Source organism: Quercus robur, chromosome 10 (genome assembly GCF_932294415.1).
Source record: "Quercus robur chromosome 10, dhQueRobu3.1, whole genome shotgun sequence".
In the NCBI taxonomy this organism is placed as follows: Eukaryota; Viridiplantae; Streptophyta; class Magnoliopsida; order Fagales; family Fagaceae; genus Quercus; species Quercus robur.
In genome coordinates, this window is record NC_065543.1 from 46,489,531 (window position 1) to 46,517,106 (window position 27,576).

At 35.9% G+C, this 27,576-nt stretch overlaps 1 long non-coding RNA gene and 1 pseudogene across 1 annotated transcript; one reads left to right on the forward strand and one right to left on the reverse strand.

The window, feature by feature from the left end:
* Positions 1-4,684: 4,684 nt before the first annotated feature.
* LOC126701898 (uncharacterized) lies at positions 4,685-5,732 on the forward strand. The gene is made up of 2 exons (XR_007647553.1): positions 4,685-4,740; positions 4,891-5,732. It is a non-coding gene; the product is annotated as an uncharacterized LOC126701898 (long non-coding RNA).
* A 5,397-nt stretch (positions 5,733-11,129) lies between these two features.
* Positions 11,130-20,057, reverse strand: LOC126703262 (loganic acid O-methyltransferase-like; annotated as a pseudogene).
* Positions 20,058-27,576: the final 7,519 nt, after the last annotated feature.

The window sequence follows — 27,576 nt, forward strand, 5'->3', positions numbered from 1 at the left end:
CGTGCGAGCCCAACACCGTGGGGGTTCGTTGCGCATTGAGTCCTTACATTCTTCATTTAAATTCTAAATTCCATAACCTTTTAAAACAAAGAAAAAAAACTCTCATTTCATCTTATCTTAAAAATAAATAAATAAAACTCTCATTCCATTTTATTTTTCTTCTATTTTGTATAATATTTCTAAAATTGGGTGGAATTTCATTTTGATGAAATAAAAACTTTTAGATGGTTTGCTATCGGTACTTTAATTGATCTTATTATGAAATATAATTTGTGTAAAATTTATATGTTTACGTTTATTATGTGCTTACAAAATATAAAAATATATTAATATGATGCATTTGCACTCAGAGTTAGTATATTAAGAGTTATAGCAAATAATGTTTTTGCTTAAACTCTTTCCTCTCTAGAACCCCAAGCACTTTGTGCATAGGGAGGTGTCAATTAAGTTACAAGACTCTCTTACATAGAGCTACATAGTTAGACATAGGTTAGCTCTAGAGTTGATGCGGATACATGCACTAGAGTTTAGACCGTCATGAAAGAGGAGGTTGTAATTGTATTGTGTAGTTCGATGCAGATACCTTTATTTAAGCTATTAAACTTTGGAAAAGTCTTATGGAACCAAATTTTTTGCGGATCTTTTGGCAATAATGTTAGTAATATAAACTTTCACACACACTTGGTTACAACTGTTTTACGTAAACTTTCACACACACTTGGTTACAACTGTTTTACGTGACAGACTGTGACTAACTGTCTATCATAGTTTATCATGTAAGACATTTGGCCCAAAGTATGTAAAACAGTAAATGTTTTGTGAAAATTTTGGTTTCAAATGACCATAGTTATGCAAATAAATTTTACACAAATTATATTTCATAATATTATCAATTAAAGTACTAATAACATACCATCTTGAAGTTTTTATTTCAACTCAACGAAATTCCACCCAATTTTGGAAATACACAATAGAAGAAAAAAAAAATGGAATGAGAGTTTTTTTTTTTTTTTGAAAAGTAAGATAAAATGAGAGTTTTTTCTTAGGTTTGGGTAAAAGTTTAGGAATTTTAGAATTTCAATGAAGACATTTTCAATAAAACCATTAAAATTATTTTAATTACTTAATTCAATATTTAAATTTCAAATTTATATTAGTGAAAAATGAGATTTATTTTATATGATTTAAATAAGTTTGTATAAAAAATGAAACATATTATGAACTGGGTAACTTTGCGTTGATTACGGGTGAAACATTTTAGCATGAAAGTGAACCTATTTATACTAAATACTAAACTTGCAAAACGTACCATATTTATATGGTTTGCACCAATCATGTCAATTATTGTCAACCCATCAACACAATGAATTGTAACAGTAATATATATACAACACACAATGAATTTAAATAAACAAATTTTTTACGAAATTAAAACAATAGTCTAATTAAAAGAGAAATGATATATCCATAATATTTTTCACAATACTTTTACAACAAATCTTAAGTGACATGTTATAATTGACTGCTATGGGAGACCAAGAAAGGAATATAAGTAGTAGATTCAAATTAGAATTAATAACAATTTACCATTTATAATTTGTTGTAAAAATATTATGGGCGTAGTGCTGCTCTAATTAAAATTCTATTACAAGCAATTTCTATAAATCAAAAACGAGTTTCAATATTAATTTTAAATAATTTATGAATATGTTTTCGTTTCAATAATAATGGTTTGTCTTAAATCTCGTATTAACACTATGTGGCACGATATAGAAAGTAGCAGAACGTCTTGAACATACTTAATATATATATATATATATATTTCCACAGTGTTTCTTCGAAACCTTCAACCAGAGACTAATCACTATTCGCAATGGGTGGACCCATAACGTAGTAAATCACTGGCTCATGGAGTTTTTTCAAAGTGCCTTAAAAAAAAAAGAAAAAAAAAGGAAATTACGTGACAGTCAAATAACCAAATAATAAATGCAAAGCCTTGTATGTAAAGATGTATTTAGTGTAGCAGCAAAGCAAATTGTCCTGTAAAGTGTAAATGTGGTGGGAAAAGGATTAATCAACATGTGATGTATGTCGAGGACTCGATGGGTCAACAAAATGGGACCATATATCATGTTGGAAAGGTCCAACTAGTTAAAGTTGGACGCAGGTTAGCTTTAGAGTGCACGAGCTAACATGATGCGGACATATGCACTAAAGCTCACATGAAAGAGAAGAGGTTGTAACTGTACAGTTTAGTTCGATAAAGATACTTTTATTTAGGCTATTAAATTTTGGAAAAGTTCTTGGGCACCAATTTTTTTTCGGATCAAGCTCACGTGAAACATAAGAGGCTGTAACTGTACAGTTTAGTTCGAGAAAGATACTTTTATTTGGGCTAATTGCATATCTAGTAATGTTTAGTAATACAACTTTAAGGTATACATACTTTGCCACAATTGTCTTATGAGGTAAATTATAATTAATTATTAGGTAATGTTAACGGGTGTCTTTAGGACAATAGTTAATAATCTATTTTAGGAAAATTTTGACACCATTTTTATGAGAAATGAAAAAATTGTCAAGATATTAATTGTTTTTTTTTTTTGTTTTTTGTTTTTTTTTTTTTTTTTCCATAAAAACTTTCTTTAAATTGATTGTTAATCATTACTTTAAGGGCATCTATTAGCATTTTCCTATCATTGTCAACTATGTAAGACAGTTGTCTCAAAGTGTGTGATAGTAGTATTATTACTGATATATATGTGTGTGTTGTATTGGCCCAAAATATGTAAAAACAGTAATTTTTTTGTGATAATTTTGGTTTCAAAACACCATAGTTAAACAAATATCTTTTACACAAATTATATTCTATAATAAGATCAATAAAAGTACTAATAACATACCATCTAAAAGTTTAAATAAAATGGAATGAGAGATTTATTTGTTTATTTTAAGATAAGGTCAAATGATAGTTTTTTCTTTGTTTTGGGTAAGAAGGTTAGGGATTTTTGAATTTTGACGCAGGACACAATTTACTGTTTAATTGTTGTAATTTATTAATTTTTGTATTTTTATGTAATTTTTGTGTTAGATTTATGATTAAATGATTAAATTCCCCATTTCCCAAGAACTTAAGTTTTTGGGATAATCAGTAATTTAACATGGTATCAAAGCAAGATGTCTTGAGTTCGATTTTTTGCTTTATTCTACCCCCCATTTAAAATGTTAAATTCCTATTTGTTGGGCCCCCACTTATTAAAGGGAAGTTTAGGTCTACAAGTGAGGGAGAATGTTAGATTTATGGTTAAGTGATTAAATTCACCATTTCCTAATAACTTAAACTTTTGAGACAATTGGTGATTTAAAATGTTATTAAAGTATGAGATTTTGAGTTTGATTCTTATCTCCTCCACTTTACCTCCCATTTAAATTTTCACATGTTAGGTCTCACCTATGAAGAGGTAGTTTCGACCCACACGTAAAAGCAAGTGTTAAAAGTATGTGATTTAAATACTTATCGGCAAATGACATGCATAAATCACAAATAACATCAATACAACACTACATGTGAGAGGATAGTTACATTTAAGACCATCACCCATCCTCTACTGGTCCTTTTAATGAATTGTCACTTTTTGACTTTCTAAGAAAAAACACAACCCATTCAACTAGTAAGTAAAAAAATATATGTAAAATAATAATCCAATTAAAATCTATTACCAACAACTTCTATAAATCTAAAATAAGTTTCAATATTAATTTTAAATAATTTATCTATAAGTTTTCTTTTCAATAGTAAAGTTTCGTCTTACAGGTCGTATTAACACTAGGTGGATGTATCACAAAAAAAAAGAAAAAAAAAAAAAAGAAAAAAAAAAAGCACTAGGTGGCACAATTGTTAAGTAGCATACATTGTCACGTCTCAAACGTGCTAGCTATTCAAAGTAAGTCACTGTAAAAAGAAAATTATGTAATTGTTAAATAACCATATATTAATTGCAAAGCCTCGTATGTAAGATGTATTAGTGCCGGTTTTGCTGGGGTGAAAACAAGATGGAAAGTAAATGGGAGAGATAAAGGTTTTTTTGAGTGGTTTGGGTTGGTGGAAAATTGGAGAGATTTTAGTATTCTGCATTCACAGGAAAAGATCAACGCCATCATAACGTGAACACAAGTGGTCATCCAGTCAAAATTATTTACCACTCGTCCTCTACTTTCTTTTTATTTTTAATTTTTTTAATTATTTTTTATGGACTCATCCTCTTCCACTTGGCCTTCAGCTGTTTTTCATTTTCCCCCAGTGTGTGGCAAATCATAAATGAATTTAGTTTTGAATTATAATTGTAGCTGAACCAAAAATAATTCAATTAAAATTGAATTTTTTATATCTTAAATCCAATTTTTTTTGTAGAATCAGATGAGAACCAATATCAATTGAGATTCAATTTGTCCAAATTATTTTCTCATTTTACTTAATATAGTTGAGTCTTTTTATCCTAGCAAACAAAAGATTTTTCATATACTTAAATTTACTAACGTTGTTTGTTATGAGTAATTTCTATTGTCAAAGTTTTATCAATATTACTTTTTTTTTAGAAGACTTTTATAAATATTGTTTGGTTAGTTGGTTTAGAATTTTTCCCAAAAGTTTCTATATAAATAAATTTAAATATTGTGGTGGACCTTTTTGTGTTGTTGAGTTTCGATCCCTCTTGCTGTGTTAGGATCCGTGAATCTGAGGTAAGAAAGCTGAGACTGGTCTATAGTTGATTAATTCTTATATAAACAAGAAAATGCTTGTTAACTAAGCAAAAGAAAAATTAAAATAAAACAACCATGTATCTTATTTGCATTTCTCATTCACAAATCCATCTCTTTTGAATTTTTCAGCCCTCATGGATACTAATAACCAAGAGTTGAAAAGACTTGTGAAACAAAGAAAGGAACTGAGCGCAGCAATAGAAAAGCAAGAAACGCATCTCAACAATCTTCACTCGTCTGCTTTCGGTCTTGCAAATTACTACATTGTGTTTCAAGGAGTCGTATTAACACTTATTTCCAATGGTGCAAAGAATCTCAAGCCGTCAGACCGTTGGTTCCTCTTTACTATCTATATATTAGCAGTTTTACTTAGCTTGTTTGCGTTGATTATAACTGGAATCAAGTACATTGACACTACAGGTTTTCGAGAATTTTTGTTTTTCAGGCAAGACAGAGTGTATGATAAAATATTCGCGATTGATCATAGGTACGAGGACGAGAAAGATTCTCGAAAACCTTAAGGTCATAAAGAACGTGAACTTCGACGTTATATTTACTTAGCTGTTTGCACGATTCCGTTCATAGGCTTTGCAGGTGTTGTTCTTGTTTGGTTGATGGAAATTCCTGGGCGATCAAAGTGAGGGTTGAATGCATTAGGCTCTGTGATGGTGCCAAGTGCATGAAAATCTCTGCAGCTAATACTGATACTCCAACAAGATTCAAGCTTCTTCCAAGGGTGTATTATTCAATTTCAGTGTCATATTTTATTTTCCTAGTGCTTAAATATATATATATATATATATATATATATATATTGCTGGTCCTGTGAAATGTATTATTCAACCCTATAATAATGATGCATGAACTCTTTCTTCTTGTCCACGTACGTAAATGGTCTAGTTTTGTGTTTGTTCTTGATATTGTAACTCTTGAGTTGCAGAAGTGATGAATAAAAGTTTCATGTTGTTCTTGATCTTAGTCCACTCATTTATTTACTATTTTATTTTTCTTTTAAAAAAGGTTAGTTTTTTTAGTCGAAAATAAATTAAGTATGCGTTTGGGAAGTAATGAAAATTATAAATTATTTCACTATTCAGCTTATTTTTGTTATTATTTATGAGTCCCACTATACTTTTTGGTACTATTCATAGGCCCCACTGTACTATTTTAACTAATTTTTACCTTTATATACGATACTTTCAGTAATAAATTTTCAGTTTCAGTAAAATAAATGGTATCCAAACAAACCCTAAATTGTTTGATGCATTCTCACTTCTCACCATACATCAAGCCATTATCATCATTATTATTTATTACACAGAGCTATCATACCTAATGCATTTAAGAGATTAAACGCTATAAAGATTTGGTGTAAATTATCTTATATATCTATACCCTCTAATAAAATATTGTCATATGGATTTATTCACATAATTAAAACCTATTTATTGAATGATTATCAAGAAATTACCATACCCTTGGTGGTTCCCTTATTTTTTCTCACATTTGATGACTTCATTACCACATTAGGCAGTTCAAACATTACATTTAATCGTAATTTTGTCACATTTGGTGCTTTCCTTTTTTTTTTTAAACTCATATTTGACGGTTTCATCATCACATTAAGCTATGAACGTTAGATATGATCGTATTTTTGTCACATTCGATGATTTCCTTATTTTTTACTCACTTTTTACGGTTCTATCGTCACATTACACAGTAGCAACATCAGATATAACCATACTTTTGTCATATTTGGTGATTTAATTATTTTTTTACATACATTTAACAGTGTCATCCTCACATTAAGTAGTACCATCACATATGACCGTACTTTTGTCACATTCAGTGGTTCAATTATTTTTTTACTCACATTTGATGGTTCTATCGTCGCATTATTGGGTAATATCAACTTCACATATAACCGTAATTTATCACATTCGGTAGTTATTCAAAGCTCAAATTTGTGTGAAAACACACAAGCTTGTTTAGACCCTCAATTTTAAAATTACAGCTTAATTGCTTTTACTTTAACTTATCTAAGTGCGAAACAAAAGTAAAAAAAGCGCAATCACCGAATCTACTCTCTAAGCCATAAGCAAGCAAGCAACGATAAATATATAGCTTAAAGAGTAAGGGAAGAGAGATGCAAATATAAGATAACACCAAGACGTGTTATCGAAGAGGAAACCGAAAAACTCGGCGAAAAACCTCTCCACGACCCTTCAAGTCGAAATCGATCCACTAGTGAATAAGTTGAAGTACATAAATAATAAAAGATCCTTCAAGCCTAGTCTATTCAATGTACTTGATCCCTTTAAGCTCTTACTATCAACAGACTTTTCGAAGTCTTGTCTTCACTAGCTTAATTTTCGGATCCGGCAATACTGCTCGATTGCATCTGCCAAGCCTCACCGGCTTCTTTTGACAAATTCTCAAAACTTTCCAAACTTCAAAACACTCTTTACACTCTGAATAGGTGTGGGTTGTGTTTGAGTACAAATCTCCTCCTAAGGTATGACAATGGGAGAGGGAAAGAGAATAGGCTACAGTGATTTCTTACTAAGAATGAGTAGCTCTCTCTCTAAAAGATGGGTGTGTTGTGTTGTAAAAACCTATCTAGGGTTTTCTCTTTGAATATTAGCTTCCTTTACTTTTGTGGGTAATGATGGTATGTATAGTATGTGTAAAGAGTAAGAAAGTCACACTTAAAATCCTCAAAGCATAAAGTTTCGCGAATACCTCGTGAAATGGTCTGTCTCACGAAGTACTTGCGAAATACAGCTTGGCACTTGACTCTTTAGTTTTCAACATGTGCTTCTCACGTGACCTTTTTGTGGGAACCTTTACTCACAAGCTTTTGGCGAGCTAGTCGTGAAATTGCACTGATCTTCATTTTATGCTTGATTCTTTACGAACTTAATATTAAACCCAATACAATAAAATCTCACAAAATGCAAGGAAATAAATTAATACAATTACAACACTTTTTGTCATGGAATAAAACCAACATAAAACATAGTTGTAAATCACAACTTTATAGTTTATCTTATTTTTTTTACTCCCATTTAATGGTTATATCATCAAATTGAACGGTACAAACATCACATATGTTGTTAATTCGTTGATTTCTTTATTTTTTACTCACATTTGATAGTTTCATCGTTACATCAAGCAATACTAACATTACATTTGAAGGTTCCTTTAAATTATTTGCTGTTTAATCAAGTCATATTTCTGTGGGTGAAGTTCTCACACCATAACTCAATAAACCTATGAATGAGGTGTACTGTGTTTAGTCAAAATTATAAACATGTTTTTTTTTTTTTTTTTTTTGAGAAATAATTATAAACATGTTTGTTGAACAATGTTGGGTGCACTGCACGTTATGTGGTCCGGCCCAAATTTGATAAAAAGCTCATTAGTGAGCATGTTGAACAAGTCAAGACAAGTTAGCATTTTCGCATTTAGAGGCAGGAATGCGCGTGGGAAAAGTTGGAAAACTCAGAGAAATACAGAGAGAGAGAGAGAGAGAGAGAGACAGAGCAGTCCAATCAAGGAGTAAGGGTGTGCAAGCTGTTAGAGAGAGAAAAAAATGCAATTTTTTCTTTGCTCAAAACGCGTGAGGAAGATAAATTTGGAGGTTTTGTACAGGAGGGAATTTTGAGTGCAACAACCACATAAAGGATGAAGTATTCAGAGTGAAGATCTTGCTGCTTCATTGGTTTCACTAGATAGAAATCTTTTGCAATGAGATTGTAATTATTCTTGGAGATTTATTCTTGTACTTTCCCAATTTATTGAACTCAATTTTTTGGCATAAACTTGAGTATTGTAATCTTTATTTACTATAGTGGATTTGTAGGATTTTCCTCATGGTTTTTTTCCCGTAAATTTTTTGTTCCAGTGTGGTTGTTTTGTCCTTAGATGCTTGTGTGGATTTATTTATTTTCTCAGTTGCTTGGGGTTATTTAAATTTAATTCACACAAAGACAGTAGTAGATCCAAACAAACAATGCCATCCCTTGTGTCCACGTGGAATCCAATAGAGAACTAGTTTAAAATGTTAATCATTCCCAAAGAAAATGTTACTGCATCCAAACCATCAAACTCGAATTTTGAACCAAATCCAAAGGCTATGACTGATCCAAACAAAATAACGATTAAAACTGTATGAAACATGAATTTACTTAACGTTCAAGTCTACACACAACCAAATGCATCCCATTCTAAAATTTTTCATCATAAACCTTCCCTACTGATTCGTAACCTCTGACAGTTACAACTTAGTGTTCAGTAGTGGAAAGAAAAGTTCATCATGTTAGAAGAACAATTAAAGGTTTGTCAATAAATATGATTATGTAGTGCAAAGTCTTTTGCTGCATCATTCATAACCTACTATCCTTTCTTTTTTAACATTTCACTATTCATTTAAATACAAGGCATAATGAGGTGAGTAAGAGACATACCGAGGATGCAATGCTAGAGTATTGTAAAAAATAAATAAAGAAGGTGGCAGAGAGTAAACTAGAGATTACATTTCGGGGATCAACATAATTACCAGTAAGATCCTCCATGTTTGATGGCTTCATGTCAATGATACTGAAACACTGATTACTAATCTCAATGTTCCACGTGTTTATTCTGAGGTCGTCTGCAGAGATAAATGTCTAGCCATCACTGTACAGAGATTACAAAACCAGATTATCATCAGTTGCAGAATAACATGTATATTATTAAGTTTCTAATTCCATGTTACTAAGAGTTCCTGAAACCTAGAAAAGGTAAGTAGATCAGGAAAAAAGTGGGTTCAATCCCACTAGGGAGTTTCACCCTCTTACGACAAATGGTCTCCCCATTTTGGGTAAAGGCCAGGCTGCCGTGGAGCCACCTCACATCTCTTTCCCTAAAACGGTATAAGTCTCCATTAATTCTCTATCTTCACTCTCTAGCATGTATTAGATGGTTCCCACTTACCTTCCTCCAATTTTTGGTAAAGGTGCTTTCCCAGCAAAATATATTCCCAAAATTGGTCTTGGCGAGATATCGAATCTAGGTCATTTTCCCCCTCCAACAAACCACAACTTTGCCCCTCATCGGTCGTGGGCTCTACTCCTTTGCATGGCTGGGATGCAGAAGGGCAAAGCCCAAACCTTACCTTACTCACCTACCTTGCTACTTTTGTCTTCTCTCCGATTTTGGTATATTTCTCCTTCACGCATTTCTTGCTGCTGTGGCTTTGTTTCCTTCTACATTTGTTATTGCCTTTGATTTGGCTTTTCTCTCCTTCACGTAGTTCCTGCTGTTGATGTTTTTGTTATTTCTTGCTTCTTTCCATCGTGTCTCTTACTAGAGATATGTTTGGCTTCTCTCCTTCTTTTATAAGGATGTTATGGGCTTTATTGGCTTACTGCCCTTTATTAGGTCAAAAAAGTCTTGGACCCAATTTGCCTTAATTTGCCAAAGTCAATCGGTAGAAGATCTGTATTCTGCAAAAGATCTATATTCTGTTGCATGTCACTTTCCCTTGTATTTCTTTCTTAGTCCAGACGTAAGTCTAGGATTTTATTTCTTTTTTGTTTCTTTGGTCTTTTTTGGTGGGCATTTGGGCCTTGCTTTCTATTGGGTTTTCCTCCTCAAGAACTTTTGGGTACAAATTTACAAAAATGAGTATCAACACTCTCTATTAAGCTATTATTGTAATAATTTATAGCTCTAAGGCATGTACTTTGCAATTTGCTATGTAAATGTTGTATGTATATATGATGAATATTTTAAAGATTTATGGGGGCTACTTTTTTTATTATTAATCATTGCCATGAATGGTGGTATTTTTTTTTTCTTTTATGTTGAGGTTTATGATTTCTTAAACATTGTAAAAAGTATTTGTCTCCTTTCCCTTCTTACAATTCATGACGAAGCACCACATAACAAAGGATACGTAGCTTTGGAATAGAAAAAACAGGTAGGGATTAGGGTTTAGTTTGAATTTAGTTTTACTAACAAACTTTGTAAATTAGTTATAACTAACAATAATAGAATTGATGAACCCAATAGATTATAGGATAATTTCTTATAGATTTTTTGAAAATGGACCGCAAATTGTGCGGGATATCGGCCAGTTGTATTGAATTGCACAACCAATTGATGAATTGAAATATTGAATTGTAAACTCCAGTGTAATTCTTTTAATTACAATGCAATGAATCGAATATCTTAGAGCATTGTTTGTACTTGTCACATGCATTACATTCAATTGTTGTTACTTTTCCTCTAATTTATGACTTCACTAAACATTATTCATATAAAAGAGGCTATGATTGTTATGGACTTTTATTTATAAAATTAAGTACATTTGTAGCTGATATCAAAGTTTCTTTACGATATTGATATAAATATTGCATTGATACATATGCAAATTTGTGACACAATGAGAAGTCTTACGTTTGCTTCCAAAGCTGCATCATATGCGTTTCAAAACGATAAAGAGTAGATCTTCTTCATTGTATTTTGACTCCAACAAGTTAATAAATTCTTCTTGTTTCTTACAAAATCGATCAAATAGTTCATCAATAATCTCAGCTCCAAAATGTTTGCTTTTTATACCCTTTATGTCACACCCCAAATCCAAAAGGGTCCAAAGCATGAGAGAAAAGCCATTAAGAGCAAGAACGTAGGAGTTTTTTTTTTTTTTTTTTTTCCTCCTTGACACATGATAAGAATAAATAAACATACTAAAATCTTCATATTATAAGTCAGAGCTCTATAACACATTTACAAACAATAACTCAAATCATGTGCCTCCAAATAATACATGAATATATTTCAAAACTCCAAATGGATAACACAAAACCACAATCCCTTCTAGAATACACAACCTCAACATTGAAGTTAGGCCTACAATACCTAAGGCTAACAAAACTCAAGTATCCAACCTCCATTAGAATTAATTGTGATCTTGTTAAACTTTGCAAGATTGAGTCGCCCAAGTCTCCCAATGTAACATAGCACTCCAATCTCCACCAATAAATTAAACTCCATGCCCGACGTGTAGCTAATTTATCTGTAAAACTATTGGAGATTGAGATGAGCTAAAACCCAGTAAATAGCATAATTAATGGGGGTGGAGGAAATGCAAGTCTCATGATGGGCATTTTACAAAACATGTTATACTTTGGGAATTTCAATGAAAATCCAGCAAATCCATTTCCAGTGGTAAAATGATAAGAATAATTTAAACGATATAGCACCAAGCTTTTTCAAAATATTTTAACATGAAACTACTATTTACTGTGAGCTATCAAAACACCATTCCAAAACCTGAAAATCCAACCCAAGGCCATGTGAAAACACCGTCACAAAGACGGAACTCATCTGCTGTCACAAAGATGGAACCCATCGCTGACACACAGTTGGAACTAATCAGCCGTCACAAAGACGGAACTCAACGCCGTCACAAAGACAGAACTCATCACCGACACATATTTGGAACTAATCTGCTGTCACAAAGACGGAACTCAACTCCATCACAAAGACGGAACTCATATGCCGTCACAAAGACGGGTGCTTAGATACCAATGTCACACAGACTATAGTATCTAGCTAGGTAATCACCGGATAATCACATGTCACGACATAAGGGTAAAACATAAAGAGCTCACAGATTACATGAATTCGAAACACAATTCATTTCCAAATAGTTTCACAAAACCTTTTAATATCCAAAGATATTCACAAGCTTCTCAGAGCCTTCAAATTCATTTCTTGTCAAAAAGATTTTGTATCAACTCTTCTGAAAGTTCAAAAACGTGTACAAAACACCTTTGAACGTTTAGACCCCCAAAAAACAACTTAACCAATACAAGCAATATGTCAAACAACTAGTGTGCGGAAACTTAACACATGCTATAATACGAAATTGGTTAAAGACTATCTAAGCCATAACAAAATAAAACCACAGCAGATAATATAAAGGCAAAGATAGAGAGGAAGGAAGATGCAAACACAAGGACAACACGCGATGTGTTATCAAAGAGGAAACCGAAGTCCTCGGCGAAAAACCTCTCCACCGCCTTCCAAGCGGTAAGCAATCCACTAGAAAATACAGTTGGGATACAAGGACAGCAATAGACCCTCCAAGCCTAATCTACCCAGTGCACCTAAGCCCTCCAAGCTTCTTGCTCCAACGAGGTTGCGCCGAACCTTTTTCTTTTCTAGCTTCCCAGATTCCGCTACTAGACCGTAGCATCAACCAATGAAGATTGGCTCCTTCCTAACTGCTTCCCAGAAATCCAAACAACTGTCTCACAGTGATGATGATGGTGAGAACCAGGTTTGGTATAATGCCTCTCAAGGATTTGACAATGGAGAGGAAGAGAGTTGAGGAATTTGAAGAGACTCTAAGGTAGAGATTGTGGGTGAAGCAATCTGGTTTTTCTTTAGGGTTTCTCTCTCAAAATTCTCTCTGGAAGCTCTCTTTCAATCGTGGGTAAAAGGGGTATTTATACTAGAGTGGGAGAGGAATGTGAAACGTCAGGTTTTACAAAACAGGGGTGGCTCGCGGCTTGACCTCGCGGCTTGACTAAGTCGCGAGATCCAGTCGCGAGTTAACCGTATGGCCAGTTGTCCTGTTTTGTCCTGTAGTGCTCCAGCTAGCATGACTGTTCATCTTCCAGCATGCTTGGCACGTGTGCTGCTTCTGGCGGCTTGCAGCCGCGAGTCACCCGCGAGTCCCAGCCGCGAGTCTCTGTTTTCTTGCACACTCTTGAGCAATCTTCACTCTATCTCACTCACTACCCTTACAACAAACCCACCTAAATACAGGGTTACTAAATGCTGAATTACAAGCAAATTTGGCACGGAATAAAGCCAATTAGATGGTTGAATAAATTCAACCTTACATCTTCCAATTATCAAAGCATCTTTAAATTTTGCGAATAATGCAATAAATCCATAAAATTCATTCTCAAGAATTTAATCAAAGGTGCTTTTCTTTCCCATGCCAAATATTCATGAATTTCCCCATATGTCATATTAAACATGATGCACTTTTCATAAATAGTCATATACATTAAGGTTACAACACAATAGTTTTTAGAAAGATATAGTTCCACAAATAATTTTCCAAAATGTGTTTAACCCAAAAATAACATTTATGCAACATGGTTATTTTCCAAAAAATCCCATTAAAAGCTACTTACCTCGGGAGGCCAACCAATTTTACCTCAACCGGGCACCGCCACCTAAGTAAGCAATCCAATTACTAGGTTCATCACCAAGAATCTTGAAACCTAGAAACACAATGATCAAGCCTATCAATAACAAGGCCTATCACAAAGCACCTTCAAACTTGTCTCCATAAATCGAAAATGGTCCCATAAAATCAAATGGAGGGCCTAAAGCCTAACTTGACTATCCCAAGGCACCTATCCCCAAGGGACATCAAACAAGCATACAAGTGATCCAAAGGACCATAACACAACCAAAGCATTTTAATACAATATTGCAAGTGATTAAACCAAACAATTATTAAATTTAACTAAGTAAAACACATGTCGAAGAAAATGTAAGAATTTACAAGCCAACCCACTCAACAAAGGTTTCAAGTAAATTCCACAAAATCCCAACATACTCGTCATACTTTCAGATTCACTACACAGCAGGTTAGCTCTTTTGTAAAAACCGTTTGGTCCATGAAAAGTTATTTGATCAACTTGAAATTAAATAAGGATAAGCTCTTATATGTGTAGTATGTACCATCAAAAATTCGGCACAAAATAATTTTTCTATAATTTATAAAAAATCACATAGTGCAGCCTACTCAAAAGAAAAATACTATAATTTTAACACTATGCCAAAAGCTTCAAGACTTGGTTAAACCTTATAGCTACATGAGTTAGCACATATAAACAGCTAGGATTACAAACCATAACCTCATAAAACAATCATCACAACACAAGTCAAGAAATTCAATCCCATAACTCATATAGGCAATTTATCGAACACTTGGCACGCGACAAGCAAATGCCCACATTCACATATGTCAAAGTCACTTAAATGCAAAGGAAACACACTTTAAAATCAACTCACATCAACATATGCAACAACAAGACCCATATAGTTGATCTAGCAAACCAACCCTCAAATACCCATTAGAAAACTAATCAACCAAAACCTTTTATCAAAGCAAAAACTCTCAAATGTTATGAAATTTTCAGATTTTAACAAAACCATTGCTACCCGAATCATCTTAACCCTCTAATCTTCCATTATTCACCAAAACCCATTAAGTATTCACCATATTAATCATTAAATAGCAAAACCCAAAGGATTTCATAGAAGAAATTGAGATAAAAGCTTAGATTTTTACCTTGGGTTTAATCCACTTAAAAATCTCATGGAGTTTTAGCTACTAGGAAAACCAATGGAGACATAATCCTCCCTAACAAGGAGGTCTCAACTAGAGAGAGAGAGAGAGAAAGAAATGAGGAAAGAGATATGGGAGCTTGGAGGTTCGGTCATCATTGGGGAAGAACTAAGAAGAAGAGTGAATATGAGAAGAGAGGGGGAGGGAGAGAGGGAGAAGCGGCTGAAGAAAAATAGTGGGGGGGAGGGGGGCGGCTTACCGTATGATGATGTATGGGTTATTATAAACTACTCATCACAAAAATATCTTGGGAAGAAATCCACCTCAAGCTTTTAATATTAAAAAGACCTCTACAAAATAATTAACAACCTTATTGAAAAACATAAAATTCACTTGAGATATTATTCACATTGTAAAATTGCTTTAAAAAGTTTGGGGTGTTACACTCCATGCCAGCTCTTAGGTGCATCACGCATGCCTGGACATGGAGGCCATCAACTCTTGCCCAAGGTAGTGTTATCTCCATTCTTTCAATGCTAAAACACTCATTTCTTTCCACGAGTTGCGTCATCTCCTTGGGTGAGGCAAAATACACAAGCAAGTAAAAGGTGTCCACTTGAGCTTCACTAATTAATCCCTACAAAGATAAGAGTAGGTATTATGGTGTGAAAATACTAAAACTATTACTGATATTACTAGAAAAGGCCTACAACTTGATGTGGTAGTGGATGCAATTGGTCCTATTTCAATAAAATAATAAATGAATGTTTGAATTATTGTGATTTGTACACAAATTAGTTTGCAAAGCATATGTAATAAAATATATAGTATTTCTAGCATCATTCTTTTCGTTTTTACACGTATGGAACATAAATTGTTCTCGGAACAATGCATAACTAGGAGAAGTGAGAACCTCCAACCTCTACAAAAGAGATCCTCATGAAGTGGTTTTCTTTTTATGTTGTTTGCCTAGCAAATTGCTTGTACATTATATAGAACAATGAGTATATAAAAGTATAAGTTTCACAAAATTTTGTATTTTTAAGGTCCAATTCTAAGTTCATATGCTGACATTTAGTATAAGTTCAATAAATTTACTTGCAGTGATCTATTTGACTTGAAAATTTTTCTAGTGCAAAAAGTAATAGTTGATTGCTAGCTTACCTCCTTTGCCATACCCATGAGGCCCTATCCCAGGAAATCAAAGATTGCGCATGTTCATGAACTGGAATGAGGAATCCCATTTGGAATACCTGGCATAATAAGCACCATTAGTCCACCCACCACAAGCTCTTTAGCCCAACAATCTAAAAAGGTTTTTATGTCCTTAGCAAATTGGGTTGAATAAGTTTGAGCTACTTCATCTGGGGCACTTGCATAGTGAACCCTCCCCTTGTTCCACGCAGCAGAGTTCTTATTTAGCAGTTCTTCTGGCACCTTAGAGAGAATTTGGAGTGCAAAATCGAGAGAGGAATTAGGGAATAGCCGACAATGGAAAGTCCCTGGCATTCCAGTTGCAAGGTATGGCCTTTCTGGTGGGAGAGAGGTAAATAGGGTATTAAAATCATTGGATGTGTGATCATTGAAGAACACTTGAAATTCAGGCATTTGAGAAGCAAAGCCTTGGGATTGGTACTTTTGTTGCACAACTTCTATTATATTTTGCATAGCAATAAAGGTATTTGGCCCAACTGAACATCCCAAATCTGCTATACGGAATGTGCTCTTTGAACTAGAAATTCTTTTTTCTACATCAAGCTTCTCTGTAATTATATCATCCATCATTGCCTTCGCAGCTTTTGCGCCAGCCCTCTGCATACTAGCTAGGTATGTCAATCATAGTAGTTTTCGACTTTTTTAAATGTCACTTTTTATTATATATATAGTTTTTCTTTCCTTTTCTATTTTTAAAGCAATCCTATTTTTCAAAAAACTGATAAATAAGATACCAAATGGACTCTAGTTTTATCTAAATGGACACTAAGTTAAGTATGCCATTATTAACATATATGATATATGCACGTGTATATAACAAGAATCATTGGTATGGTTAAATTGTGGTTATAAACTTAAAATTGATTTTGAAAATGAATCCATTGGCTTTTTGGCAGTCTCTTTCTTTTTGACAACTATGACTAAAACACGTTAACAGAATACACAACATTTGAAGAGATGATAAATTTTCAAAAATAAAATTTTTTGTTAAAACTTTTTGGTCCTTGATAAACTTTTTTATATTATTAGATAGATAAACAACGCATTCAAAGGAAGTATTTTTTTTTTCTCTACATTGCAAAACAAATAAATTAAATATATTCTATTGGTTAAAAGGGGGCTTCTTCCATTTGTGGCCTGATAGAAAAATGTTGCAGCCCAGAGATTTATTATCATGCACATTATTTGGCTGGTAAAAATTCATTACCAAATGATATACACATTAGTATGCAACAGGCCTAGCCAAATAAGATGAGAAGAGTGTAAGAAATAGGAGAAATAGATAATAAAATGGGTAAATTATAAAGTTAGTCCCTATCTTTTACATCATATTTCAATTTAGTCTCTAACCTTTCAATTATGTCAATTTTGTCCCTAACCTTTTAGTGCTATGCCAATTTGGTCCCGACTATTAAGTGTTGGATGGAAATTGCTAATGTGTCTAACAGACTAATTAAATTATTATTTCCTTGCCATGTAGGTGGACACGTGGAATGCCACATAATATTACATTAAAAAAACATGGCTGATTCATTGACTCACGTTTGCAAGTGAGTGTCTATCTGAGGAGCAGCTAGCACTTGGTCCAAAAAGAAAGGGTGAGGCTATGAGGTTTCCGCAATAAGGAGCAATGACAAGGTCCGACGGCGAGGTCTAGCTCTGTTCCGGTCAGTTTTTGCTCTCTCTATCTCGCAATCTCTCTCTTGCGATCTCTCTCTGTCTTAGCTGAACTAAAATGGATTAGAGACTTTGATTTCATGGTTTAATTTCTTGGGTTTTGCTTGTTTTGGATGTTGGGATTTGTTGTGGGATTACTCGTTCATGTGCTTATTTTGTGTTTTGCATATTTCAGGAATGGGACTAATAGAGAAAATATAGAAAATACATTTGCGATGGAAACTGGAAAGTAACAAAGTTCTCAAAGATCCAGTTTTTTTTTTAATCTATTATTCTAGTCCTACCAACTTTCTTCATCCTAGGACAATGTATAAGCACCAAATCTCCCAAAAGAACCTGTCAATACAAAATCAAACTTCAGCTTAATATATAAATATATATAAAACCGAAGCCTCTGCTGGCACCACATTTTTCCACGTCAGCACAATATTTCAGCACAATATTTAAAAAATAAAAAATAAAAATAAAAACATTATAACACCTCAAAACCCTAGCAACCTTACCCCTCTCTCAAGTTAAGAAATATAAAGCCACAGTTTCTGCAAACTCTCTCTCTCCAAACATAAATATCAAATTCAACCCCTTTAATTTCTCTTTATATTTTTGAGGCTTCTATAGAGTTATAGTGAGTTATGCTGATTTTGTTTTTTATGTGTGTGTGTATAGATGATCATAATACTCCGGTATTCCAAGAGAAGTTTGTGTTTTCGTTAATTGAAGGCCTTAGAGAGATAAGTGTTGCAGTTTGGAACAGCAATACAAAAGACGATTTCATTGGCAGCGGAAAGTAATTACTTTGTCTCATATTTTTGTTTTTGAATTGATTTTGTGTGCTTTTTAGACCCTTTTGGATCAATTTTGTTAATTGGGTGTTTTTTTTTTTTTTTTTTGATAGGGTCCAATAGGGGAAGGTTCTTTCAAAGGGTTACGACGACCGCACTTGGTGTCTGTATACTAATAGTGGGGGGTAAGTGCTATAAATTACTAACCCTTTTAAGTGTATAATCTGTTTCTAAAATTATCTATAATATTTTGTCCTCCAAAAATTTTATCTCTTTAATTTTAGTATATTGTGTTTCTTAAGCTATAGATAGATTTTCTTTGTTTCTTATTTTCAATAATAAATCATTTTATTGCAATACCGGTAATTGTTTGAGAAATCCAATATGTTCATATCTCTATAGAATAGAGAATAGTAGAAGCCAATTTTATTACAACTACTTAAATTGAGTTGACTTAATTTTGTACAATTACAAAGTATAGCATGAAAGATAATGGAATTAATTGTTGTAATTTTTATTTTCTTTCCATGTTTTGAATTTCCATGTTTTTATTGTTGATGAGAAATTAAGGCTCAGTTGCACAATATGTGTAAATTCTTCAAAATGCTACTTTAAATAGTAAGTCAATGTGTCTCTTACATATGGGTATTAGTTAGAATTATTTTCAAATGATTGTACCAATAAAAGTGAATGTGTATAAATTTTGTTTAACTATCCCGTGCATCGCACGGGTTAGCGACTAGTTTTATTAAAATAGCAAAGTTACATCATTAGAAAGCCACAAAAATAAATTTGTATAAATTAATACACCAAAATAAGCAAAACCCATGAAATTAAAACCATGATTTATTTGGAAATCTGGAATTTGATCCCAAATAGACACTCACGTGCAAGAACTAAATCAACCCCTCACATTAAAAAAAAAAAAATGTAATATGATATGGCATTTGAGGTGTCCATCTACATGGCATGGAAATAATAGTTTATTTGATTTATTAGACACATCAGCAATTTTCATCCAACACTTAACAGCAAGGACCAAATTGACATAGCATTGAAAGGTTAAAGACCAAATTGGTACAATTGAAAGGTTAGGGACCAAATTGAGATATGATGTAAAAGATAGGGACTAACTTTGTAATTTACCCTAACAAAATTGAAGAAAACTGGAAGTAGGAGTTTTTAGTATAACTATTAATGCCATCTCTGCCATTCATTGGATAAGATTCAGGCACTAAATATGTAATGTTGCTCATCTTCAGCTCTCTCTCTCTCTCTCTCTCTCTCTCTCTCTCTCTCTCTCTCTCTCTCTCTCTCGCTCTCTCTCTCTCTCTCTCTCTCTCTCCTATATATTAATAAGGCACTCGATTTTATAGAATTTTGTTTCTAAAAAAAAAAGATTTTATAGAATTTTGAGGGCTTTCAAGTTTTAACTTTATGGAAGAGGGCAATTCTTTGTCACGGTGATTTTTTTTTTTTTTTTTTTTTTTTTTTTTTTTTTAATTTTATGACAATCACCGCAATATGTTTCCAAAAACAACAGGATAGACGTTTCCAATATTAAAAAAAATCCATATACTATTTTTTTTTTGTCAATTATTTATATCATATCATATATTATATAATAAAATTGAACTAAGAAGAAGTGGTTGGGACAAATGACTACTCTCACTAATTAGTAAATTAATTTTATAGTATTTGTTACGATACATTTTCTCAAATTAAGGGATAATATTTAATAACCGTTTACTTTAGGTAAAATTTTATCATTTAAATTCTATTCAAATTAAAATTCTATTATAAATAATTCTAAATTTAAATCTCAAACAACAACCCATGTTTTGTTTCTTAAAAAAAAAAACCCACATTTTGACTTCTACTCCCACTAAAAGTCTATTATCAATATTTTAAGAATAACTAATGCAGGGAAGGGCCCAAGATCATATATTGGGCTTTGGGCTTTATTCGGGACATTGACAAGTCCGAGGATGAGCAAATAGTTGTTAGGGATTCCCAGTTAAAGTCTCATAGGTAGGGAATGAATGGAAGATGATCCGAGGAGGAATCCTTCCTCGGATACGACGAATGTAGCCCAAGTGTGTACTCTAGCAATTAGAGTGACCCTCCAAAAGGCTCTAGCAATAGGAATGTGCCTTATGAACATACGAGAAAGAAGGAAGCTCAAAAATATCTAAGGAAAAGCTGCTACCACCGCATTAAATGCATTGCAGCTACTTTTCTGGCCGCATTTATGTGGAGAAGACCTCTGAACAATACTGCCTTGGCTACCACAACTCACAGAAAGCTAAAAGGGGTGTCTGATAGGACGGGTACTCAAGTAGGGACTCAGATGATCAACAAGTATAAGATCAAGATGACCTAAAAGGAGCTATATAATGTGAGAGACCCTCCATGAGAAGGGGATCGGAAAATAGTGAGAGAAAATATTATAGCAATCTAAATCATTCTGATATCTAAGAGTGATCATTATATACAGGTCTGACCTTTTCGGATTGAAAGTCCATTGATATCAGCGTCCTTTATTTGTGTTTGATCGTCATGCAATTCAATACTAGTAGTTGTTCAACTCATTAAAATCTAGTTCTTTGACCCATTCTTTACAAATTTATTATATTGGGCTCATTGGGCCAAGGCTCCATACATTTTGGGCCTGGGCTGCAAATTGTGACCCTACAATTGGCGTTGTTTGTGGGGAGAACTTGTGCCTCAGTGAGTGCAACGGTTAAACATGGTGGGATCAGGTCCACACCAAGCAGGTCTGCACCAAGCAGGTCCACACCAAACGGAGCCTGCAGGTTCTCAACGGCAAGACAACTTTCTTAACCTTGAACGGGAAAGAGATCGAGATTGAGAGGGTAATGTGCGTACTACCCATACAAGCAGAAGCCATTCTAGGGTGGGAAGTCACGTGTCCCAAAGGCAGGACGATAATAAAGCCCTGCAGTAAGAGATTGATGACTTAAAAAAGAAACTACATCGTGCACAACGGAAGCGGTCTCCTTCCAATTCAGATACTAATGATGAAGGGGACGACAGTTATAGGCAAAGGTCAAGAACTCCACCAAGTGAGACCTTTTCTTATGAGGAAGAGCACCACCATTAACGCAGACGCAAAAGTCCATCTTGTAAAGGCCTAGTAAACGACGCCATGAGCAAGGCCTTGGATCGGATCTCTAAGTTACCCTTCACACGCAAGATAGAAGGGGCTAAGCTCCCTCGGCGATTCCATCAACCTACTTTCACCATGTACAATGGTCGAACGGACCCCATAGAGCATGTAAGCTAGTTTAACCAGAGGATGGTTGTCCATTCCAAAGATGAGGTTTTGATGTGCGAAATATTTCCATCCAGCTTAGGACTAGTGGCGATGAGATGGTTTGATGGCTTCCCCAAGGGTTGATCCAAGCTTCATCTGGCACCATCTAAATGTTAACCCATCCTTTACTCCCAAGAAGTAACCCCCTCGGCGCCCGTTGAAGGAGCATGCTAATGTCGTTAGGGACGAGGTGATGAAGCTTAAAAGAGCAGGGGCTATCAAGGAAGTTTTTTACCCTGAGTGGTTGGCTAATACTGTAGTGGTAAAGAAGAAGAGCGGAAAGTGGCGAGTCTGCATAGACTTCACGGATCTGAATAAAGCTTGCCCAAAAGATCTGTTCCTTATGCCTCGGATAGATCAGTTGGTAGATGCGACCGCGGGCCACCCTCGGATGAGCTTCTTAAATGCTTTTTAAGGATATCATTAGATACCTCTGGCCGCAAACAACCAAGAAAAGACAGTTTTTGTCACTCCCATTGGAAACTACCATTACAAGATGATGCCTTTTGGTTTGAAGAACGCAGGGTCCACCTACCAAAGAATGATTACCAGAATGTTTGAGCCGCAACTGGGTAAAAGTATTGAAGTCTATATAGATGACATGGTGGTAAAGAGTAAGGTAGTGTCCGGGCACGTGAGTGACGTCAGAGACATCTTTGAAATTTTAAGGAGACACAAGCTGCATCTTAACGCTTCCAAATGTTCATTTGGGGTAGGATCAGGAAAATTCTTGGGCTATATGATGACCTACAGGGGAATTGAGGTCAGTCCCGATCAAATCAGGGCTGTTAACAGCCTACAACCGCCTCAGAATCCCAAAGAGGTCCAAAGGCTTACCAGAATGATTGCTGCCTTAAACCGTTTTATTTCTCGATCGGCAGATAGGTGTAGACCCTTCTTCCTCTTGATGAACAAATGGAAGGGATTTGAGTGGATGGATCGAGGAATGTGCTTTGGCCTTCCAACAACTTAAAGAATATCTATCCCAGCCACCAATCATGTCCAATCCCGAGGCCGATGAAGTCTTATTCGCCTACATCGCTGTGGCCCCTCATGCAGTAAGCCTAGTGCTAATACGAGTGGACGACGGCGTACAATGACCAGTTTATTACATGAGCAAATCGTTGCATGAAGCTGAGATCCGTTATTTGCCACTAGAAAAGGCCATCTTAGTGGTGGTTCAAGCTACACGAAAGCTTCCCCATTACTTCCAGGCACACACAGTTATCGTTCCAACCCAGCTTCCGCTCAGGTCTATACTTCAGAGTGCTAATTATACAGGGAGAATTGCTAAGTAGGGCATAATTCTCGGGGCTTTTGACATCAAGTACATGCCTCGTACCTCCATTAAGGGCCAATTCCTCGTAGATTTGGTGGCTGAATTCGCTGAACCCTTGTTAGAAGAAGAAGCAGAGACACAAGACATGGATGAAAAATCAGTTGGCGCAATCTCTCTACAGGGACCTACATGCTGGAAAGTATATGTTGATGGTGCAGCAAATCAAAGGGGCTCTGGAGTGGGGCTAGTTCTGATTTCCCCTGAAAGGATTACCTTCGAAAAATCACTAAGATTGGGTTTTTCGGCCTCGAATAATGAGGTTGAATATGAGGCCCTACTAGAGGGGATGTCCATGGTTCAGAAACTGGGCAGAAAAGTAGTAAACATGTTTTCGGACTCAAGATTGGTCGTTGGCCAGGTGAATGGGGAATTAGAAGCAAAAGACGAAAGAATGCAAGGATACCTATGCCAAGTTGAGCACCTACAGTCACGTTTCGATTCTTTTAGCTTATTGCATATCCCTAGAAGTGGAAACACATATGTCGACTCCTTGGCCACGCTTGCCACCTTCTCGGCTCAAACTTTACCCTGGGTCATCCTTGTAGAAGATTTATACAAACCCTCAGTGACGAAGAGAGAAGTGATCCATGTCCACCAAGTCAGAGTGGGACCTAGCTGGATGGACCCTCTAGTACTGTTTCTGAAGGATGACATCTTGCCCAAGGAGAGACTGAGGCTGACAAGATACGGAGAAAAGCTTCTCAGTTCTAGCTATCTAAGGACTAGAAGCTGTATAAACGTTCATTTTCTGGACCATACTTGCTCTGCGTACACCCTGAGGCCTCAGAACTAATCCTTGAGGAGTTACACGAAGGGATTTATGGAAGCCACACAGGAGGGAGGTCCTTATCCCATAAGGCCATCACCCAAGGCTATTGGTGGCCAAACATGCAGAAAGAAGCACATGAATACGTGAAGAAGTGTGACCAATGTCAAAGATTTTCCCCAAACATACATTAACCAGGAGGGATCCTCAATCCTCTGTCCAGCCCTTGGCCATTTGCTCAATGGGGCTTGGATATCGTCGGGCCCTTTCCCAAGGCAGCAGGGAACAAAATGTATTTGCTCGTCGGCACTGACTACTTTACTAAATGGGTTGAGGCTGAACCTTTAGTGAACATCAGAGATATGGATGCCAAAAAGTTCGTCTGGAAAAACATTGTTACCCAGTTTGGGGTCCCTCACTCCGTCAACTAGGACAATGGTCTTCAGTTCGATAGTAAGGCCTTCAGGGAGTACTGTTGCGAATTGGGAATTACGAATATATATTCTACCCCAGCTTACCCCCAAGGGAATGGGCAAGTCGAGGCTGTTAATAAGGTCATAGTAAACGAACTTAAGAAGAGGTTAGATGACGCGAAGGGAAGATGGGTGGAAGAACTGCCACATGTTCTGTGGACGTATCGAACCACACCTCGTAGATCAACAGGGGAGACCCCCTTTTCGATGACTTACGGGGCCGAGGCTGGTATTCCTCTAGAAACGGGCTTTCTAACGCTAAAGACTTGCTCATTTAGTTCGAGCAGCAACAATGAGCCGCTAGAGAAAAGCTTAGATTTTATTGAAGAAAGAAGAGAAAGGGCAATTGTCTAATTGGCGTTCTACCAACACAAACTCAAGCAAGGTTATGATGCCAAAGTAAAGCTAAGGCCACTAGTGCCTGGTGACTTAGTGTTGAGGAAAGTTCTAGGCACTGCAAAAAACCCAGCGTGGAGAAAGCTAGGACCTAATTGGGAAGAACCATATTGCATCACCTTAGTGGCTAGTATAGGGGCATATTTCCTAGAAGATTTAGATGAGCATGTAATACCATGCCCTTGGAATGTAAACAACTTGAAAAGGTACTATTACTAATGAAAATTTCCTTTATCAATAAGTTCTTTTGTTGTATAAAGGCATCGTGCTTCTTGTCTCTCAATCTATTCAAGTATTTAACAGAACCTAAGCCCTGCATGGCTCTTTAAACTACAGGCTTAAGGGAAATTAATTACTTCTGGCAAATATTCAAGTATTAAATAGAACCTAAATCCTGCATGGTTCTTCGGACCACAGGCTTAGGGGAAATTAATTACTTCTGGCAAATATTCAAGTATTAAACAGAACCTATGCCCTGCATGGCTTCTCGGACTACAGGCTTAGGGGAAATTAATTACTTCTGTCATTTATTCAAGTATTAAATAGAACCTAAGCCCTGCATGGCTCCTTGAACCACAGGCTTAGGGGAAATTAATTACTTCTGGTAAATATTCAAGTGTTAAACAGAACCTAAGTCCCGCATGACCCCTCGGACCACAAACTTAGGGGAAATTAATAACTTTTGACATCTACTCAAGCGTTAAACAGAACCTAAGCCCTGCATGGTTCCTCAGACCACAAGCTTAGGGGAAATTAACTACTTTTGACATCTACTCAAGTGTTAAACAGAACCTAAGTCCTGCATGGCCCCTCAGACCATAGGCTTAGGGGAAATTAACTACTTTTGACACTCAAGAACACCCTTATAAATGTTAAATAGAAATTAAGTTACAAGGTATGTTACTTATTACCTTCAGATTCAGCATTCATTACATGAGAGTTAATTCGTATTAGAAACGTAAAATAACTCTACCTTGCTGATACTTAGTTAGATTTCTTGAAATGCCAACAATGAATTACTGTTGGAAATGGAGCAACAACAGTTTAGGCTCGTTTGCAATAACAATAAAAATGGAAGCAATAAAAGTAAGGACCCAAGGAATAGAAGAAAAAGTTCATTCATTAATTTAAAAGAAATTATATTACAAGCAGTAGCAAAAGCCACAGGAATGGAAAGCAAAAAGAGAGCTACAAAAGAGAATCCTATATCTAGAATTCTAGGCCTTGTCTTTGAGGGGATCTTTCTTAGGATCAGCAGCCTCGGAATGAGCACCATCAGCTTTGGAATTAGACTCTACGTCCTTGGTTTGCGAGACTACATCCCTAATTGTGAGGGAGTCCTCGGAGGGCTTATCCTTCATTGATGGTTGAGCTTCCTTATCCACTCCTGCCCCCTCAGGAACGTCGGTATCAAAAAGGGGGGCTTAGGCAGAAAGGAGATTCTCAGAAGGAGGGTTCGACTTAGGAATCTCTCGAATATCCTCTGGGAAGAAGATATTCTCAGCCCTCCTCAACTCGGAGTCTGCAGGGACTCCCGCCCGGTCCATCGCCACTCCCTGGGACTCGGTGTAGTAATCCCTACAAACTATAGCCACCTCCTCCGTCAGCCTTTTCTCCATGTCCAGCACCCCACGCTCGTAGGATGCCTTCACCGCAGCCTCAGCTGCTTCCCTGGCCATCCGAGTTGCCTCCTTAGCTTTCTGCAACTGCACCTTGAGATCTAAGACAGGTTGTTTTTCGGTGGCCAGATTTATCTCTGTTACATGTAGCTTCTGGAGCATATGCTCAGCTTGCCTTTTCGTGATCTTCAAGCCCGCCTCGGCACGAGCTTGGATAGCCTCTTTAACCTTATCGGACAAGCTTTCCTTTTCTTGCCTAAGGGCTCGACCGCTTTCTCAGCCTCAAGGCGAGACTGGACCTCAACGTTCACCTCATCGCAGGCATTCCTAACCCACTCCTCGCAAAGTCCCTCTTCAACGACATGAAGAGGTCCGGCTGCCTGGTATTCCTGAGCCCATCCATATCTCGGGGGAGGAGAAGGGGCTGGTTGTAAGGCCTCAGCGAGGTATGAAGCCTGTCCCATCTGAGACTCCCAAATCGTGGCGTCCCAAGAAATGGGAGCACCATCTATCTTGAGCCGAGGGGACAAAGTATGCTGCCCTCGTCACACTACACTATCCACGGACTTGGCCCTCTTATTGTTAGGCTCTCTGGCCTTTTTCTGCTGTTTGACCCCCTTTTAAGGACCGATCTTGCCCTTCTCCAAATCCTAAACTATCCTTTTCGTCCTCAAATTTGGATTGGCCTGTAATCCGAGGTCAATGGAAGGCGGGGGAGAAGGAGGGAGGCTGGGAGGAACTTGTACCTTGGGGACATCTTTGTAGGTTTATCCCTTGTTCCTATTGGCCATCAGGCCCTTTAAGCCGGACCTTTGCTTTAGATCCATGCCTTTTTCTTCGACTTC